Genomic DNA, 22,459 nt, shown 5'->3' on the forward strand with positions numbered 1-22,459 from the left:
GAACCTTTACCTTACCTAACATTTTTATTATTTAATTTGCTGCTAAATGTTGGAGCAACATGATCCTGCTTATACAATAGCACCTGCAACTTACACATTCTGCAGAGCATTATGGATCGCCAAAAATCACTTTTGCTTTGAACTTTTCTTTCTTAAGGAAATAAGCAAATTTACTGATTATAGTATGTTAATATAAAAAGAATTTGTTCGCTGCTTTACCAAGGAATGAAGCACAATTGATTTTTCTTTAGGACATATAAACTGTTCATTGTTTCTATTTTTTTTTAATGCCATGTGACAAAAAAGACAAGGACAGCGGAGACGGATGTGTGAAATCTGCCTTCAAACCAAACAGAGAAAGAAAATAGCACATTCTCTCATGTTTCCAAATCCTTCTAGCTTTAGCATTCCAAGGGCAAAATAGAGGAGTTAAAAAAAGAATGCAATATTTGTAATTGGCATAATTCCCAAGTGATGATGAATCGTATCATTCTGAACTTCTCATACCAAAATTTAGACAAAAGCTGTGAGAAATAAGTTTGCCTAACTAGTTGTTATTTCTTTTATAGAAATAAGAGGTGATCACATTTTCCAATCATTGTTTCAATAAATAATATATATAATATAATATAATATAATATAATATAATATAATATAATATAATATAATATAATATAATATAATATAATATAATATAATATAATATAATATAATATAATATAATATAATATAATATAATATAGTACAGTGCAATGGTAAATGCTGTATTTAAATTTTTCCCCCAGAAGAATTCATATATGCTAGTAGCAACTGACTAACCATGTGTAATCTCTGAAGCTGGGGTTAATCTTGGAAACAAACAAACAACCACCAGAAGATGTATTGTTCTCCCCCCACCCCCACCCCAATTATATGCAGCTGTATTTGATACAGAGAAAAATCTTTATCTTTTAACAAGTTTTTGCCTGATTAGGACTTCAAAGCAGCCTAGTAGTTGGAGAAGCCTTGATGCTAGAGAAGATGTTATAGAAATCCTTACTATTTCATGAAATTAATTGATCCTGCTATCCTTAAGCCACACCTTCTTCAATTCCCCTTCTTTCTTAGGTTAATTTAGATAATCTGATATTTAAAACAAAAAATATCCTGGAAATTCCAAAATTATATTGTTATTTATTTATTTTTACTATTTATTAAATTTATATGCAACCCATCTCATTTTGAAGCGACTCAAAATATTTGTTATTTGTCATTTGCATTCTTTTGATCTGCTTTTTCATCAATTGCAGACAATACTAATTCAATGGAACTTCTGATTCTGATGAAGCAAACTCGAGCACTCTAGAAATACAAAGGGAAAAGAATACTTTCAGCCACACCACATAATAGCAATGTGCATGTATTAATAGCAAATCTTCATTTTCTGTCTACATTTTGCTATAAATCTGATATAAGATAACAATAAGTAATTATTGTATTCTGCAAGATAAGGCTTGTCTCTAGCTTGCAGTTAAACAACTGTTGTGCTTCGAAATCACAGGGGAAAGTGGTTTGTGATTTTCTAAAATTAAAAGCATATGGGGAAAAACCAGCATGCAAATAGACTATTCAATACTATACCTCTCTATTTTATTAACAGATGTAAGCTTCAAATCAGGAGGCAGAAAGCTGTAGTCCTATTTAACCTCCTGAGCAAAAATGTATAGAACTGCACTGATATATTGTAAGCAACGTTCTATAAAATTATTCTTTGTGAAAATAAAATCCCCCCCTCCAATATAATTCATTAGCAACAAAAATCCATATCTACAACTGAAAAGGGTGGATCAGTTGTATATTTCTGTGGTTATGAAATATAAATAAGGGAATATATTCAAACTGTTGTGTCCCCCAATGTTCTGAAAGTACAATTCTGAAAATATCTTGCAGGTTAGCACTGAGTAACAAAGGGAACATAGACATGAGACAAAAAAAATGAAGTTAAAGCCTATTAAGTTACAGCACTGCTCTTGCTCATTTTTGAATTGTCCCAAAGTTGTATCCCAATTTAGAAAGTGGCTTCCTCTAGTCATTCTTATATAAGCTTAAATATACACAGTGAAAGGGAACCTGGTATATCTCTAGATTAATCATGATTGCTAATGTACTTTAAAATATTCTAAACGTAATATAAAAATGACAAATTCTTATACTCGAAAAGGCTACAGTTTACCCTCTTAATTGTGTTTTAGAATTACAGCTTTCTTTCTCAAGATAGAAGTGACTAATTTTTACCTTCTCATTGCAATCCAGCTTTCTGTTTGTAACGATTTTCAAAGAACACTTTTACTTACCTAACTTCTTTTTTTCTTGAAATTAGCTGTTCTTTTTATCCGGTATAGAGCCTTAGGAGTTTGTGTTCAATATTTCTACATTTATTCATTTTTTTTCTCCATCTGCAGCTTATCAGACACTTATTGTCTTCTCTCTTTATATGTTATTTACTTCTCCATCATGTGTTTTGCTCACCCCTTTTGTAGACACTTTTTTTGGCAAAATTAGTAATTTTATAGGTTTCTTTCTTCCTCCATGGTGTACATTTGCAGTTGTTCCTACATAAATATTGCTGTATTGCAGATTTTCAATTGAGCTGCTTTTGGTGGTCAGGAGAGCTAGTCAAGTGTCCTTTGAAACTGAGAAACAGTGTAAATCCTTTTGCAGTTGCAGCTCTATGAAAAAGTTTTTACCACTCATAAAGAAAAGGAATAGTTGATGTTAATGGGTGGGACAGAAATAGGTCGTCCCTAGTTATTTCTGAACAACTCAACCAATGAAAGAACAATCCTTTATTCAGCAAGTCCCTGATTTATCAAAGATGTGTTCTTAAGGACAGACACAGATAGACATAAATTATACTGCATTGCTGGAAAGTTAAAAACAGAACCAGAAATTTGTGGACTTTGATGGCAAAGCAACCAGCTTAATGACAATGGTGGTTTTGAGGCACCATTCATATTGAGTCTTATCACACCATGATCTATATAATTTCAATACATTTCCAATTGCCTGAAATTCAACATAGCTTGCTTTTGCTTTATCCTCACTAACTGAAGTTTGCAAATGCTTTCAGGAGCTTGTTGTCAATACCTGAGTGAATGTGAAATGTACCTATTTGGCCAGATAACTTCAGCCAGGTCCTTTAAGATCACCTGGGATTCTTCAGACCTTGTGGAAACTGAGGAAGCAGAAGAACCCTCTAGGGCAGGGGTGTCAAACTGCCGGCCCGCAGGCCGGAGCGTCATGGAGAAACCGCGCCCATCCCATTTTCGGCAATGGGAAAAAGTTCTGATACGTCGCACGACATCACATGACGTCGCGAGTTTGACATGCCTGCTCTAGGGCATGAACTGTGTTATTGATACATGGTCTATATGGCTTGTTTGTATGTCTAGGCAGTCATAATTGACTGGATTTAGGAGTGGATCAATCTTCTTTAAGGGAGGGGTTAGTGCAGGCTGCCCTTTAAAGAGGAGATGGTATGGTATGTCCCTTCTAAAGAGATCACCTCTCAGTCCACCTATTTCTGACAACTATTAGCCAATTGCCAATTTTGTTTTTGGAGGAGGAGATGGTTCAGTGTCAACTATAGAGGGTTCCAGAGGAAATAGATTTTATGGATTTTCAGACCTGGGCATGAGACGGATACATTCCCAACTAGAAGCAAACAAAGGTATAACTAGTAGTCAGTCCAGGTTTGTTAAAAACAGATCATGCCAAACCAATCTTATTTCATTCTTTGATAAAGTGACTAAATTAGTACCATAGACCAGCAAAATGCTGTGGACATAGTACAGAAAGAATGCAGAGAAGAGCAACAAAGATGATTAGGGGTCTGGAGGCTAAAACGTATAAGGAACGATTGCTGGAATTGGGTATGTCTAGTTTAATGAAGAGAAGGACGAGGGGGGAACATGATAGCAGTGTTCCAATATCTCAGGGGTTGCTGCCACAAAGAAGAGGGAGTCAAGCTATTCTCCAAAGCGCCTGAAGGCAGGACAAGAAGCAACGGATGGAAACTAATCAAGGAGAGAAGCAACCTAGAACTAAGGAGAAACTTCCTGACAGTTAGAACAATTAACCAGTGGAACAACCTGCCTCCAGAAGCTGTGAATGCTCCAACACTGGAAATTTTTAAGAAAAGACTGGACAGCCATTTATCTGAAATGGTATAGGGCTTCTTGCTTGAGCAGCGGGTTGGACTAGATGACCTCCAAGGTCCCTTCCAACATCATCATCATCATCATCATCATCATCATCATCATCATCATTATTATTATTATTATTATTATTATTATTATTATTATTATTATTATTATTATTATTATTATTATTATTTTATATAACCCTAGTGAGACCACACCTGGAATACTGCAACCAGTTTTGGTCACCATACTACAAAAAAGATGTGGAGACTTTGGAAAAAGTTCAGAGAAGAGCAACTAAGATGATTAAAGGCCTGGAGACTAAAACATATGAAAAACAGCTTCAGCTGTTGGGTTTGGCTAGTCTAAAGAAAAGAAGAAATAGGGATGACATGATAGCAGTATCATTTGTCATTTGAGGAGAGGGGGTCAAATTATTCTCCAAAGCATCAGCGGGCAGAACAAGAAACAATGGATGGAAACTAATCAAGGAGAGAAGCAACCTGGGATTAAGGAGAAACTTCCTAACAGTGAGGACAATTAACCAGTGGAACAGCTTGCCTTCAGAAATCATGGGCGTGCCATCACTGGAGGTTTTTAAGAAGAGGCTTGACAGTCACTTATCTGAAATGGTATAGATTCTCCGACTTGAAGAGCTTCCAGCTCTATTCTATTCCATATATTGTTATGTAATGAAGCTACATGAAGCTGCTGGGGGAAATAATCCTTCAAGTTGACTGAAGTAATATTAGGCTAGGCTAGAGTTGTCATTCAAGTCCTGTCTTGGTCCTTTGAGGCTGTAAGGGACTTGAGCCCCAAACAAGCTTAGACTAAATCCCTTGAGGATGAAGTTATTACATGTTAGTGGTCATTCTGGCTCAACATTGGCTTCAGCGTTGAAGGTGAAGGGGTTGCAGCCTTCCTAAAGCAGCAAAGTCTATAACTTCGGAGAGATCCTGCATTCACAGCTCCTGTTAGAGCAGCAAATGGAACTAGTAGTCAGGGAGACTTTTCCCATTTGGGGGCCTTTTTCAACTGGGAAGTTGATAATACAGATTGTGCCAAATGCAGGACTTGATTCTTGCAGAGAGCATTTAGGCCAAGGAGCAAGAGTTTTAGAGGTGTAGGTGGCTTACTCATGATCTGCAGTGGAGGGGTTAATCAGAAAGCAAGTGTGAAAAGGCATAGTAAGACATGAATACAGGAAGAAATGTATAATGCTAGTAACAGAGAAAAGGGAAAACGAAGGAAAGGAAGATTAATATACTGGCCGGTTAATATATTGAATGAATATTGATTTTTAAAAAACGAACATCATTTGCTTTTTAAATATCTTATATTCTAATTAAAAAGAAAAAAAAACCTCTGAAACTTTGGCAAGCAAACAGAGTTAACAAATAGGCTTTTAAGCCTGATGTAAATATAAAATTGGAATATCTCTTTCATGGCACTTTGAGAAGAACAAGCAAGTTTGCGCAAAACTGAAATTTAGAGCTAATATGGATATCTTAAAGGAAAGAGATGGTAAGGGACTCATGGGACCAGGTAATAGATTCTAATGTTCAGGCACATTATTGCCAAGCACAACTTTGATAGAGGAGATTGTTGGTAAAATGACCTAAGAAAAATAGATCACATCACACTTTTTCTTGAGCCAATTAGAAGCAAAATGTGAGAAAAGGCCAAGGCCCTTCTATTCAGGCTATGTTTTTGACTGAATTAGGAAAATAGGAAACTCAGCAAAGATTGGAAGGTGGGTAAGTGTTTTCTTTCTTTGCAGATCCAGTGCAGGACAATTGACTTTGCTGCTCAATCTTTATATTGTTAAATGTTACAAAAAGTGAAGATCGTCCTTTTCAAAATGCAAGATTTTATATCCAGGAACTACGTTCTCACTACTTGAAAGAATGTCTGAAAGAGCCTATAATTTAAAAATTTATCAATTAAAAAAATAATCTTACAAATGTATTTATTTGGTTACACCTTTTCCCAAAACCCAAGCCTATGTACATGGTTATCCCCATGTTGGTTTGTCACTTGTGACAGCCATTCAAGTCAATTGTACTGAGAGATAAGAAAGGGCCAAGGACACCTGGTAAGTGGGGATATTCTATCCACTACACTAAATTGCCTTTCCTAGCACCTTAAGTTTTTTTTAATTATTTACAATAAATATGCAGTATGATCCTATACAAGTTGCTAGAAAGTATGTTCCTTATTTTAATGGGAGTGGTCCCTGATTCTGTATAGCATTAATTGGTAAATTGTGCCAAAGTCTGAAAAAGAGACAAAGAACAAATTTTATTTAAAGAAGAGAATATATTTATACTAATGTGTAAAAGCAAAAAGTTGAGGCTGCAATATTTTTTTACCTTGCACTGTGCTAAAAAGAGTCAGAAGTCAACACCTTTTCTCTCTTTTTCCCCTTGTATCTCACTCCCCCCCCACTTTCCTCCTCTCTTTTTCTTTTTCTTTCCCCTAATTTCTTATTTCTATTTTTCTTTGTGTTTTATAAATTAAATAAATAATATATAAAAAAGGAAACAGTGTTCTATAATACAAAAAACAACAAGAAGAAAAAGAACCTTTGGGACAACAGGTATGGCAATAGCTAATTTATGGATTCTCCACGTGCCAGTGGCATAGCGTGGGGGGTGCAGGGGGGGCCGGCAGCACCAGGCGCAACATCTGGGGGGGGCGCTCGCACCCACAGGTCTCTGCCCCTGCCTGGCTCACTCACTCTCTCTCACTGCAGTGCTGGCTGTGTGAATCCGATCCGAGCCGCCGGGTCGCCGCCCACTGTGGAGGGGGGGTGCTAGGCGTGCGGTGCGGTGCGGAGAGAGAGCGAGAGACTATCTGGGGGAGGGACAGTGCAGCGGGTAAGGGTTTCTTTAACTAATCTAGTGGAAGAGACTCGAGTGCTAAAATCCACGGGTTAGGGGGCGCAAGTTACTTGCCTTGCCCCGGGTGCTGACAACCCACGCTACGCCACTGCCACGTGCTGTTTGCTTTCTTTTCTCTGGGAAGGTCTTTGTGACGATGTGGTTTCCATCCACATGGGCAAAGAACATCCAGTGGTCAAAGAATCATGCAATGGAAGGAACTTTAGAAATCTTCTTGTCCAATCTTTGCTCAGTATAGCAGTTGCTTTCTTGCTTGTATTTCACTGGTCCACTGATGGATTGGTGGGGAAAAACCCATACCGTCATTTCATTATTCTTTCAGTCATTTGAGCTACAAGGGGAAACTGGAAACTTGCAGTTTCACAAATTTGTCATGAAGCTTGACTTCAAAACTGAATCAACATTCAAAACGGAACTGATTTGACATATTTATTTATTTAAATTTATTGGCTGCCCAGCTTCTGTGAACTTTGGGTAGCATACAAAATGAGAAAAAAAAATATCCCTTCCTAATACTATACCAATTTGTGAATTTATTCATCTGCTTTTTATGTACTTTTCAGTATCAAGTGATTGCTGTTCCTGCTAATCAATCATCAAATTTGTTAAACTAGTGCTTCAGATCCATAAAAATTGTAATCTACTCAGTCCTAACAACCCCTATCCCTGGCCCTGGCCCCTGTACTTAGCACTCTGATTTGTTAATAGATTTGTAGTCTAAACATATTGCATATACATGCACCCTATTAAAACCATCGGCCATTACATGTATTACTTTTCATACAGTAGGTTTTTTGGTAATTAAGGTTTTGGACACTGAAGGAGATGAAAGAAACATTGCTCGATACGAAAATTACTTGTTGGTGTTAAATCCAGACCATTATCTTTTTTCTATTTTCAGTCTACATGCTTCACTAGTCAGTCACTTTGCACAGTAACAAAAGAGCAGGCACAAACTCCAAGTAAGAGTCAGGAGGTCCTGACACAATTCAGAGGATATATTTTACATTATAAATTAAAGTCAAGGATTTTTTTAAAAAAATATGTCAGGATGCTTAAGTAAAAGAAAACATATTTCTAAACATGCTGTAATGGTTTTTAATAATAGCTACTGAACAGAAGTTCATTATCTAGAGCTACTCTTCCTCAGCCTTTTTTTATCATGCCAATCTCATGAATATTCTGTCTAGGGCCGGCAGTGTCCCTGCACAGTTATTTGAGTATAAAGGATCCCACTTACTACTCTAGGGCATGGGTTGCTTCCAGAAAAGGCATTCATCATCCAGGCACTCCAGTTATTCTCATAGTTTTAGGGCATCTTGCATTGTCCTTAATTATGTTTTCCTGTGTGTGTGTGTGTGTATGTGTATATGTGTGTGTATATATATATATACATATACATACACACACACACATATATCAGAGAAACAGTTTTTGGAATGGCAGGGTTAGGAGCCCCCCATTGGGAAGCTCTCCCATCTGCAAGACTACAATGACATCTAATTTATCAGATTATCTTGCAGACTATATATTTGCGATACTACATTATTGGCCAAGAATCATGTAGCAATGTCATCTTTAAAAACTATAGAAATGCATATTTGTATTCAACAATATCTGCCAATTCTTGGATTAAATGTAAGTATGAAAGTGTAGAATGAAATGGAATCATGGACACATATACAAATACATTTTTAAAATATATTTTTAGATTTTGACAACACAGAAGAAAACCATGACCATCAAATTAAAAATATTGCTAACAATACAATTACTAATAATACATTAGCTTTCAGATCTCTTTTAGAGTTTGCAGGACTGTACCTTTTCTCTTTATATCCAGTATGGTGGTTTCTGGAGCTCCAAGCCTTCTTGTCTGGGATCAACCAGCTGGCTGGAGGATCCCAAAAAACCTGAAAGAAGCAGAGTGTAGGGTCTTCCAGCTTCTGTGTGATGTATGACATGTCCCAGCAGCTGTCAGCCTCCTATAGAGTCATTGCCATGAATCGAGATGTAAATGTGGTCCCAAGAAAGCTTTATTGTAAGCAGTGACTTGGCTCCAGTGAAGCACTTCCTCTGGCTCTCAGCCTCTCTATTTTTAATGAAGGAATTCAGGGTTATCGCAAAGGAAGTCAAATTGTTTTCGGAAAACAATAGCAAAGTAACTAAATGTTTATTAGTTCCTCCCCTGAGGGCTGGAATAGACTTGTCAATTAGACTAATGTGATGGATGGATTATTTATTTTTTAAAAAACAAATTCTTAGGGCTCGCATGCCTAATCTTGTTTATACTTAAAAAAATCCACATCAGAATCTAAGCCATGCAGCAATTTAGCACCTCAAGTAAAATGTTAGTGGTAATATAGTTGCAGTATCTGTTAGACTGCACGGTTTCAGTATGATTTCCTCTAAGGTTAAATGTTTGTGCCCATCATACTCATTTCTCCACAGTGTTTTCCCAGTTAAGTAATTCTATTTTGAATTAAAAGTGTTTTAGAAGTGAAAGAAAGTCTTCCCAGAGAAAATACTAGTCTTCTGCTCTGCCTCACTGAGCACAGTCCACTGGGAATCTGCTTACACAGTCTTCATTGAAATTTATTATAACTAGTCAAGGAGAGAAGCAACCTAGAACTAAGGAGAAACTTCCTGACAGTTAGAATAATTAACCAGTGGAACAACCTGCCTCCAGAAGTTGTGAATGCTCCAACACTGGAGGTTTTTAAGAAGAGACTGGACAGCCATTTGCCTGAAATGGTATAGGGTTTCCTGCCTGAGCAGGGGGTTGGACTAGATGACCTCCAAGGTCCCTTCCAACTTTATATTATATTATATTATATTATATTATATTATATTATATTATATTATATTATATTATATTATATTATATTATATTATATTATATTATATTATATTATATTATATTATATTATATTATATTATAATATTAATTATATTAATTATATTATATTATATTATATTATATTATATTATATTATATTATTATATTATATTATATTATATTATATTATATTATATTATATTATATTATATTATATTATATTATATTATATTATATTATATTATATTATATTATATTATATTATATTATTATATTAATTATATTATATTATATTATATTATATTATATTATATTATATTATATTATATTATATTATATTATATTATATTATATTATATTATATTATATTATATATTATATTATATATTATATTATATTATATTATATTATATTATATTATATTATATTATATTATATTATATATTATATTATATTATATTATATTATTATATTATATTATATTATATTATATTATATATTATATTATATTATATTATATTATATTATATTATATTATATTATATTATATTATATTATATTATATTATATTATATTATATTATATTATATTATATTATATTATATTATATTATATTATATTATATTATATTATATTATTTACAAGGATGTTTATAAGTTGTTTTTAAACTGTAAGTATAAAATGTTGAGAAGAATGTCCCAGGGTCTGGGCTCTTGATATACACTTTTTCTCATTATTTCTTAATAATATAATAGAATAACAGAGTTGGAAGGGACATTGTAGGTCATCTAGTCCAACCCCCTGCCCAAGCAGGAGACCCTACACCATTTCTGACAAATAGCAGTTCAGTCTCTTCTTGAAAGCTTCCAGTGATGAAGCTGCCACGACATCTGAAGGCAAACTGTTCCATTAGTTGATTGTTCTCACTGTCAGAAAATTTCTCCTTATTTCTAGGTTGAATCTCTCTTTGATCAGTTTCCATCCGTTATTCCTTGTCTGGCCTTCAGGTGCTTTGGGAAACAGCTTGATCCCCTCCTCTCTGTGGCAGCCCCTCAAATATTGGAACACTGCTATCTTGTGTCCCCTGGTCCTTCTCTTCACTAGACTAGCCATGCCCAGTTCCTGAAACTGTTCTTCATATGTTTTAGCCTCCAGTCCCCTAATCATCTTTGTTGCTCTTCTCTGCACTAAAACAAAAGTTCACTACTTTTTAATTTAAACCTTATTCAGCATTTTTCCATACAGGACAAGTTGTTTGAATTCTAACAAATAAGATGACGTAAAATATTATGATGGCTTAGCATGATCTCTTCTGTTTAATCATCCATAGTTGGAAATGTAGCGTTGAATGGGTTAGAACAGAGAGGTCTTTTCCTACAATATGTTGAGCTGCTCTGCTACCATTTCCAGTAATCAGGTTTTTGCAAGTTTCTATTATTGTCTGAAAAGCCTGATACAGTAATGGGTAAAAGAAAAGGTTATGTGTTCGTAAGAGCAAATAATGATACCTCTCACTTTTTCACTTTCAACTGTCCAAAAAAAAAAAAGCAAAGAAAAAAATTATTCAGCTAAGACTCAATTGTAGGTTTGAAACCTGATATTTTGAGTAAACTGATGGTTTTGAGTAAACTGATGGTTTACAAAGGCTACAAGTGTTTAGAAAAGGATGACACTACACTTCTTACAGACAGATTATGGTGCACATGGACATGAATGGCAAACCGAACGGGGAAGAATGTTTTGCCTAAACAGTCAAGAAATGTAAACACATGATAAAAGCTTGGATAGGTCAAACCAAAAGCTTATTGAAACTGTTTCCTATTGTCCCACCAGATGTCATAGGAACAGTATTTTTTTTTTATTTTAATCCCATTTATATCCCGCCCTTCTCCGAAGACTCAGGGCGGCTTACAATTTAAGCACAAACCAATGTGCTTAGCAATAGCCTTCATTCTATGTATATGCCTGCTTATTAGGGCTTTCACCCCCCCCCCAAAGCGACATTATTACAAAGTCAGCTTATTGCCCCCAACAATCTGGGTCCTCATTTTACCTACCTCGGAAGGATGGAAGGCTGAGTCAACCTTGAGCCTGGTGGGATGCGAACTTACACTAATTGCAGGCAGCTGGTGTTACAGTAGCCTTCCACTTATGCATGCCAGCAACTGGTTTTGAGTTATATTCCTTCTAACAGTAGAGGCAATTTGCTTACAATCAGAACAGTTGTGCAATGATCGAGAGGAGGTGAAAGCAACCAATGTAATCTGTTTATTGGAGGAAGAATGAGTCACTTTCTTGATTAGTCAGTTTCAATCAGGTTTTTCTATTTTTGCAAATAAGATTTGGTGATCAAACCGGAGAACTTCTCTATTCATTTCACAGAAACCTTTGGTGCCCATTTCTCCAGATTTGTAGATGATTGTTTCCAGTTTTTATATATATATATAAAATGTGAAGAATATTGCAACATTTGGAAAAAAATAAAATGTTGAAGCATTCGCAACTGGCTTATGTAAAATAAATGATTGCTCCTTTATTAGTATCAGACAGTCACACAATTGCACTAATGCAAAATAAATAATTAAACCATTTCCCTAACATCATTGTGACCTTCACTTTCAAACACCTGGCAAGAAATTTTAAACTTTTAAAAAGTATTTTGCAGTAGAGAAGTACAGGTAGTCCTTGACTTATGACCATAACTGAGCCCCAAATTTCCCTCTGTTAAGTGAGAGATTTTTTTTTAAATTAGTGACACGGCTGTTAAGTGAATCTGGCTTCCCCATTGACTTGGCTTGTCAGAAGGTCACAAAAGGGGATCACATGACCCTGGGATACTGCAACCATCATAAATATGAGTCATTTGCCAAGCTTCTGAATTTTGATCAAGTGACCCTGGGGGATGCTGCAATGGTCGTCAGTGTGAAAAACGGTCATAAGTCATTTTTTTCAGTGCTGTTGTAACTTAAATGGTCACTAAACAAACTGTTGTAAGTTGAGGACTACCTTTATGTACTTACTTTGTTAAAGACCTTTCCCAAAGTTGGTGCATTAGATTTGTAAGCTTAACATTCCTTAATGTTACACACAATATAACATTCCCAGAATGTTATATAGGCAAGGGTGATGTGGATTATACTCTATATATCTGAAGGGTCCAGACTGTAGTTAGCTACAAATTCTGTAATGATTGATGCAAGAAAATTACAAACAAATTAAAGAACCTGTCTGAATTTGAGGGGACAATGTCCATCATGGCAGATATATACTTTATTATTCATATTTTAATACAGTCAGAAGTGTCTTATTAATTTATAAAAATAATATGTTAAATCTTTCAAACATAAAGCAAAAAATAAGCCAAAAAAGCTACAAACCATTTTTTTCCAGGAAAAGTATGCACAAAAAGTGTACATTGTCTGCAGAATTAACACCTTCCTAAATAGGAAGATCTTAACCACTCAGGTAGATCCTAACGCAGATATTTCTGTAGCATAGATATATCCACTAAAATATGTATCCAATATTCTTTTTTTTTAGATTACTATATTAACTTGATTGGAAAACTTCCTTTGTATAAGGAGATGTTGCACTTTTGTTTCTAGAGAAGGAAATTTGTCTTTTAAAAAAAAAACTTATCAAATATGGATTTATGGATGACGTTGGCTTTTCACTAGCAAGTCTCCAGTTTGTTTTAAAGTGTCCTCTGTAATCAACCTGGTGTGAATTGTAACAGCAGGATGGCTATGCAAAAATGTTTTGTTTCCACTTTTTTCCCTTTTACTAATGAATAAAATTATTCCTAATCAGAGTAAATTAGGAGAGGCACGAAAACTGCTATTTCAGTATAGCTGCTTGCTGAGAAACTGGCTGCATTTTGGAAGACTAAACATTACAGTGCTGGCATCTGGAGAATTTTGTGTTGGAGTCTTCTTTGAGAGTCCGCATTCCTGCCTGTGTTATTTTGCTGCACAAAGTAATTCCATTCTCCTCTAACCTCACAGAAGGGCCAGAAGCATTAAAGACCCTTATTAGCTTATAGAATTCAGGTTAATGACTGGAGAACATTAGAATGAAACGGTGAGGAGCTAACTTTCTGCCTCTATAAGGCCCTACTTGGTGCCATTTTATTTACGTGTAAATTGTCTCATGGAAGTTGGCAATGGCTTTTTGCAGCTTAGACAGCTTTCTCCTGACTGCCCCTTCTCATAATTTTTACTCCTGGTCCAATACTAAACAACTGATCTTAGTTCCCATAATACCTTTGAAGAGCATCACTTTGAAGGATTGTAGCAATTGCAACGGCACTTAGATTTATATACCACTTCATAGTGCTTTACAGCAGTGCTTTTGAACCTTTTCACAGATTGTACCACTTTTAGGATATGGCAATATTTCTGAACCACCCGTTGCCTAGCAAGGTGTCAAAAACTTGACGACCAAAAAAAAAAGGAAAAAAGTGATAATGTACAGGTAGTCCTGAACTTACAACAGTTTACTTAGTGGCTGTTCAAAGTTACAATGGCACTGAAAAAAGTGGCTTATGATTATTTTTCACACTTATGACCGTTGCGGCCTCCCCAGGGTCACATGATTTACATTTGGATGCTTGGCAACTGATTCATATTTATGATGGTCACAATGCTTCAGCGTCATGTGATCCCCTTTTGCAACCTTCTGAGAAGCAAAGTCAATGGGGAAACCAGATTCACTTAACAACCGTGTTACTAATTTAACAACTGCAGGGATACACTTAACAAATGTGGCAAGAAAAGTTGTAAAATGGGGCAAAACTCATTTAACAAATTTCTCACTTAGCAACATAAATTTTGGGCTCAATTGTGGTCGTAGGCTGAGAACTATCTGTCCACCCACTTACCACACTTTTATTGGGAAACTTGTGCCTGTTTCTCTGACATTAATCTTTGCACTCTTCTATCCCCTTCTCTCCCTCTACTTGTCTCAAAAAAGCCTCTCTTCTTCTCTGCCTCTCTTTCTCTGTCCCTTCTCTTTCCCTGTCGTTTTTTTCCCCCTCTCCCTTTCCCACCAAAACCTCTCTCCCCCCCTTCTCCTCTTTTTGTCTTCCAGGTGTGCCAGAAGCGCCGATCAGCTTGTAGCTGTGTGCACCGATCCTGGGGCCTCTGTCCCGCCTCTGCAGCCCTGCAGAAGCACTGATCAGCTTATAGTCATGCGCGCCAATCCTGGAACTTCTGTTGAGTCCTGACAGCCCTGCAGCTCCAGCTGATTCTCCCTCAGGCTTGTGTGGCACTGCTGCTGCTTCAGCTCATTCCCCTCCCCTGCTACACTTGTCTAGGACAGTCACGTACCACCTGCAAGGTGCCAAAGTACCACCAGTGGTATTCCTACTGCCAGTTGAAAAGCCCTGCTTTTCAGCACTCTCTAAGTGGTTTACAGAGTTGGCATATTACCCCCAATAATCTGGGTCCTCATTTTTCCAGAATTGGAAGAGTAGAAGGCTGAATGAACCTTGAGCCGGTGAGGATTGAACTCCTGATAGTGAGCTGAATTAGCCTGCAATACTACATTCTAACCATCGTTCCACCACAGGTCCTTATGGGAAATTAAAATGGGCTGCTGCTGCCACTTTAAATTCACTATTCTATCACTAATACACTTCTCCAGCTAGGGCTTAGCTGATTTCAGTTGAGGCTTGATTGCAACTGTGCTGGTCAGGTTTTAAACAGGTTTTGGAGGCTGGCTGTGTGTGTCCAAATTATTTTGACAAATGTATACTAGTTTCCTTAGAAGAAACAAATAATGGATGATCTGACCCACAGTGGGCTCATGTCCCATCTGTATTGCTGCTTGCCTGAATAAAACCTGGTGAGAGTTTAACAAAGAATTTTACAAAGAAAGAGAACTCACACTTCACCTCTCTGCTGTTTGGAGCTTGTGTACCCTCCCTTCACTATTCTCTAATATTTGTATCATTTACCAGTTGCATCTCATAGGAAAGCCTTCATGTTGGAATATCTGGATACACTTCCCTCAGTGGTTTGTTGGATAGATTCAGGGGTATTCCTCTTCAAGAGTATTTGTGCATCTGCTCTGATTCTGAAATTGAAACAGTAGCATATGTAATTCTGAATTGCTGGAGTGTCCATCCTTGGAGGGTAGGATTAACTTGGGTGAGACAGTAGAACCTACAAACAGAGCAGCAAAGATTTAATGCGTAATATTTAAGACTTCCTGATCTGCAAGTAATGTTGAACTTCATGTCAGGATAAATTCAAAGAACACTCCTTTTGATAATCACTGTAAGTTAGCCTCTTTGATTGTGACCCTATAATACTGGTTGCAGGTGAAAGAAATCAGAAATTCTCCAGTATTCTATGTTACCAAAAGTGTTGGTTTTTTTTTTTTCATCTTTTGCAATGTGTGTGCACTGTGAGGAGGAGAGAAGAGATGATCAATCAGATAATTGATCAGTGCTTAATGCTGCTATTAGGATCAAGGAAAGACTTTAGTGTAGTAGCTGGAAAAAACAGATGCTGCAGTTGCCTTTAATTCAGGGGTGTCAAACTGCCGGCCCATCTCATTGCCAGCAATGCAAAAAGAGTTGCGATACATCGCTATATGTCACGTGATCTGGCAAGTTTGACACCCGTGCTTTAATTCCTACAGCAGTCCCAATACAAAAGAAACTGGAATATTCCAATTGTTAGGGTGTGTTTATAAACATGTGTTTGTAAAAGCTTTCTGGCCACTGAGACTAGTAGGGCGGCTTTCCCCAGCTTTATTAAGTTAACAGCAGTCAAGTTTATCTTTCAACTAGCGTTCCAAAGGATATTTTCTTAACAGAAGTATTGTGAGAATGTACATTATGTGCGCTTTTAAGAAGGAAAAGCAGCTATAGAGCTAATTGACTATTTCATTTTATCTACATCTTTCAGTCCTGCAATCTGAAACTGTTTGTATGACAGGAAATGCCACAAAAAAACCCTGCCATCTGCCAGACAGAAAATTGGGGAGGGGGGGGAGAGAAAAAGAAAAAAAGATGTGTGCACGCTGGAAAATGGGTGACAGATTAGGATGACCAGATGAAGATCTGAGACTGTTTTTAAAAATGATTTAAGTGTCTGACTGTTTAAGAAAGAATGGAACATCAGTGCCACATGTGATCTTCATGTGGGCTTCTGAAAGCCTTTCAGAAAGTTATTATGTGTCCCTGTAAAGCAAATCATTTTTAAAGTTCAAAAGAGTGCAATGGATTCTTAACACAATGCACCCACTATTTGAAAGTTTTGGCAACAAGTGAAATATATCATGGGATGTTCTGGATCATTATTTTATTAACAGAACATTAGAAATGATTTAAGAGTCAGGCAAATTATAACTTCGAAAATGACATCTCAAACTATATTCATAGGTACACCCTTATGAAAGGGAAAATTTGCCTAGTCTTGGCAAGAAACAGGGCAAACATAGAAAAAATATAAATATTAAAGCATTTGCATGCTTAAAAAGACAAAGAAATGAAGTAATATAGCTGAGTGAAAGTTTCTTAAATATTTTCATACCAATAATACTGGGAGGTTTGAGTTTTGTATATAAGAACAGATGAGTAACATCTAGTTTATTGAGCCAAAGCAAAATCCTTTTAAAACTCATTGACTACTGTGAAAGAGATGGTTTTCTTATGAGATAGTTATTTGTTTGTTTATTTATTGAAAGCATTTGTATAACTGTCCATCCTTTGGATGGCTTATAGCCTAACCCAGACATGTCAAACACAAGGCCCGGGGGCCGGATCCGGCCCGCAAAGTGGTTTCATGTGGCCCGCGAAGCCATCCTGGAAACAGTGAGGGAATGGCCCCCACTGCCTTGGCCCTGGCCCAGAGACCCTCCTTCTGCCAGAGACCCTCAGATCTGTCCCACTCCTGCCCAGGCCCCCATAGGCACCCTTGATGTGAACAATGTAGAGCTGGCCACGCCCACCCAGTAGGCCATACGCACTCTAGCCACACCCACCCAGTAGGCCACGCCCACCCCACCCCTTGAGGGCAACCGCAATGCTGATGCGGCCCTCAATGAAATTGAGTTTGACACCCCTGGCCTAACCATATAAAAACCATATACAACAAAAATAAAAACCCAGCAAACCAAAAAGGAAGAAAGATAAGTGCAAAAGACATGGTTCTGAGAATCAACAAGGTGACAATGTTTAAGAGAAGGGACATGGAGCATGCCTATCCAATCTATTCTGGGCAGGTACCCTTTGGGGAGAAGTGGTTCCTCAGAAAACCTGGTCCTATGCCTTTTTATTGTGCCGCTGCTCTTGCTTACTTGTAGATGATTAGGGTGTGGTGGGAAAGTCTGATAAAATGTAGGCAGCCTTGGCCTGCTAGTGTCCCATGCTGAAATTAATACTTCTTTAACTTTGGCTGTGTTGCTGTCCTGTTTCAATAGCTGGTTTGTTGACTGAAGGGTATCCACTTACAATGAAGTAAGTTCATTGCACTGGTAATGCCCACTCTTTATTGCAAGAATAAGTTGCATAAAAGAACCAGCTTGGTCTAGTGGTTTAAGCACCAGGCTAGAAACCAGGAGATTGTGAGTTCTAGTTTCACCTTAGGCATGAGGAGCAGCTGGGTAACTTTGAGCCAGTCCCTCTCTTAGCCCAACACACCTCATAGAGTTGTTGGGAAAATAGGGTGATAACAACAACAACAACAACAATAATAAAAGTTGTAAGGGATGTTGGAGGTCATCTAGTCCAACCCCCTGTTCAGGCAGGAAACCCTATACCATTTCAGACAAATGGCTATCTCCTCATCCAAATCATTGATGAAGATGTTGAAGAGCACTGGGCCCGCTACGAATCCATCTGGTGGTGATGCTGTCTAACGCACATTTTTCTATCTTATCAAGTAGTAGCTTGTGGTCTGCTTTATCAAATGCCTTACTGAAGTCCAAGTAAATTATATCCACAGCATTGCTCTGGTCCACTAATTTTGTTACCTGGTCAAAGAATGCAATAAGATTTGTCTGGCATGATCTGTTTTTGACAAATGTTGGCTTTTGGTAATGACTTTGTTTGCCTTTAGCTGATTCATTGCTTGATTATCTTTTACAAGATCTTCCCAGGTATTGAGGTCAGACTGATAGCTCTGTAGTTTTCTGGGTCCATTTTTCCCCCTTTTTTGAAGATGGGAACTACATCAGCTCTTTTCCAGTCCTCTGGTAGTTCCCCAGTGGTCCAGAATCTTTGAAAGATATAGTTTAGTGATTCTGAAATCACATCTGCCAGTTTCTTCAGAACCTTTGGGTGTAGTCCATCTGGTCCTGGTGATTTGAACTCATCTAGGATGGACAGATGCTCATGGAAAGAGTATTAAGTATCTTCTCCACCTTCAGTTATTTATTAAAATAATAAAAACAGAATAAAAATCTTATAAAGAAATTATTTCATAACTCTTTTAATTTTCTTTCCTAGCTTGTTATTTAAAAATGTTATTTGGTTTTTTTAGTGTAATTATGCCTAGGGGAAAGGCTCATAATATTGTCTTGGAACTGATAGGCATAATTTTTAATATCTAACATGCTAGTTGCAAGATATGCTGGCCTAATGTCTTAGCAGTTCCAACCTAGTTTGTATAATCCTGCTGACTAGGTATAATGGAATTTGTAATCCTAAATCTCTGGAAGCTGACAGTTGGGGAGGTAGTCCTAGCATTTTGTCAAGTTCTAATCAATATATAATCTTGCCTGCTTTAATTACTTTTTGAAAAATGAATGACGTAAATATTGTACAATATTTTGCTTTAGAAAGGCCTAGATTGATGTCAACGAGTATTATTTTATTTTATTTTATTGTAGGTATGCATGTGTAGATGTGTGGATGTGTATATATGTATGTATATATGCTGATCTATGACTGTAACAAAGATTTGAATAGATTTGATGTGTATTTATATATGCTTATGCTTGTATAAAAAGGGACGCGGTGGCTCAGTGGGTTAGGACGCTGAGCTTGTCAACCAGAAGGTCAGCAGTTTGGCGGGTCGAATCCCAAATGCCACGTAACAGAGTGAGCGCCTGTTACTCGTCCCAGCTTCTGCCAACCTAGCAGTTCAAAAGCACATAAAAATGCAAGTAGAAAAATAGGGACCACTACGGTGGGAAGGTAACAGCGTTCTGTGCGCCTTTGGTGTCTAGTCATGCCAGTCACATGTCCATGGAGATGTCCTCAGACAAGCGCTGGCTCTTTGGCTTTGAAACGGAGATGAGCACCAGCCTCTAGAGTTGGAAACGACTAGCACACATGTGCGGGGGAACCTTTACCTTTACCTTTATGCTTGTATATACACATACACATACACAAACATATATATATTTGTATATATATATATATATATATATATATATATATATATATATATATATATATATATATATGTGTGTGTGTGTGTGTGTGTGTGTGTGTGTGTGTGTGTGCGCGCGCACACACACACACACAGAGAGATTTACAAGCATACATTTAATGTACTGAAGGACTGTGTTTTTCTTTTCTTTTAAATTACTTTATTTTTCCACTTTTTCTTATCCGGTGAGAGACTGAACTGGCAAAAAGGTCTCGGTTATATTTACAAGATATATGGCATAATATTTCAGGAAAACAATTTACTGTAAGCACTGCCTATCTCCCATTGTACATGGAGCAGAGAGCTTTTACATTTGCCTTGTGGATAATAGGATATTTAACATAGATTCAATCTGCTAGGTTCCCACGATAGGACAGGGTGAATGCTAAACAATAGCAGAACAATAAAGAATGGCCCTTCTGATCAATATCCTGCCTAGACGCTGAGTCAAGTGGTAGTTTAGATCTATCTAAAGCCTCTTTTGTCTGTTTATTTTTCATTTGACTAGTGATCATGTCGATCTTTGAGACAATGCAACAGGAACAGCCTCTGCACATTCCCATCCTTTGGCTGGCTTATTTGAGCAGAACCCCAATAAAAGCTCATATACTGAAAGATATTTGTAATTTATGTGGCAGCATCTTGAGTTGGTAGCAGTTACAGAGTTACAGATATTTTTAATTGATTCTTATTGAAGGTTCACCGGATATTATTTATGGAATCTGAGGAAGCGGTATCTAGCTGATATTACTTTTGATTTGTAACTTGCTTTTTGTCACCTCTTCTTTCATTATGTTTCTTTTCAGAGAATATCTGATGAAGAAGAATAAAACAGTAGAACAGATGAACAGTGCACTCCAATCAATGGCCCTTGGGCACTGGAAGAAGCATGAATTACACCTTGATGGCAATTGTTGCCCAGAGCTGCAGCTATTTTCATGTTTATTCTTGAGATCTTAGTTTTGATGTTGATTTATGGTTGCAGCAATTCATAGGCATTACCAAATTCTGCTTTTTATCCATATAAGAAGAGAATTGATCCCCTTATAGACAATCAGTGATCTGGGCTGGCTCTAGAATCATTTTGGTATCCTAGGCAAATTCATATGCTGGCGCCTTTTAAGGCTGGGCTCATCTTCCAATGTTATTAGGAATGTTACACCCTCTTCTTTTTAATTTCTTTGAGTTTTTAGACTTAACAGTTATGATTTTCAACCCTGTATTTCCCCCCCCCCTTTTCTCAGACATTTTCCGCCTATTTACATAGTGGGTAATTTTAATTACATCAGCTCCCATTGTTGTCATATGGCAACAATTCTGCGAAATTATATTTAACTCTCGAGCTGGCATAGTGGTTCACAGGATGCATTGCTTTGCATTCTTTTTAATTGTGTTTGTTGGAAGACTTTTCAATTTTGGTGCTGACTACAATTTGGCACTCAGGCCTATGCCTATTTGACCTTAGTTTAGAGCCAGTCCTCTCACTGATATTCACGGGCACTCACCATTCGGTTTGCTTCTGCTTTCTTTTTACTGTTGTGGCAATCAACCAAATAGGGAAAGACCCAGTTTGCTTCTTGAGAAGATTTGAATGTATGTTTATAATACCCATAAACATGTAAAATTTGATGAAAGGCAGCACATTTAAGTAGCATTTTTTTTAAAAAAAAAATTCTATGTAATCACATGCCAAAGCTTTGATCCAGAGTAAATCATGTTTGATTTTGGAGTATTGATCAACCATTTCATCATGAATTATTGTATTGGTTATCAACAGAACTGCTTAAAAAAACAACAACCATGAGAGGCACTGGCTGAGATTATCATGAGAATAGTCTCATGTGTTTTTTTCTAGCCCTGATGTACAGTAGATATTTGGCTCCCAAATGCCACCATTCTGATGCATATCATTGTTGCTAAAAATTAACTATGCTAAAAATGAGGGCAAGGAATGCAGGCATGAAATATTTAATGAATTTTTCCATTTCAAAAATATTTCCACAAGACTTTTAGAGGTCAAGAAGGGCAATTCAAGTCATTTGATTTTCAACAGACACATGGAAACCTGGCAAAAATAGCACTCATTTACATAGCTTGATAAAATACTGCTCTTCCACTTGAAAAAAAATCCTGTTCACCACACTGACTAAA

Source organism: Vipera berus (genome assembly GCF_964194415.1).
Source record: "Vipera berus genome assembly, chromosome: 4".
NCBI lineage: Eukaryota > Metazoa > Chordata > Lepidosauria > Squamata > Viperidae > Vipera > Vipera berus.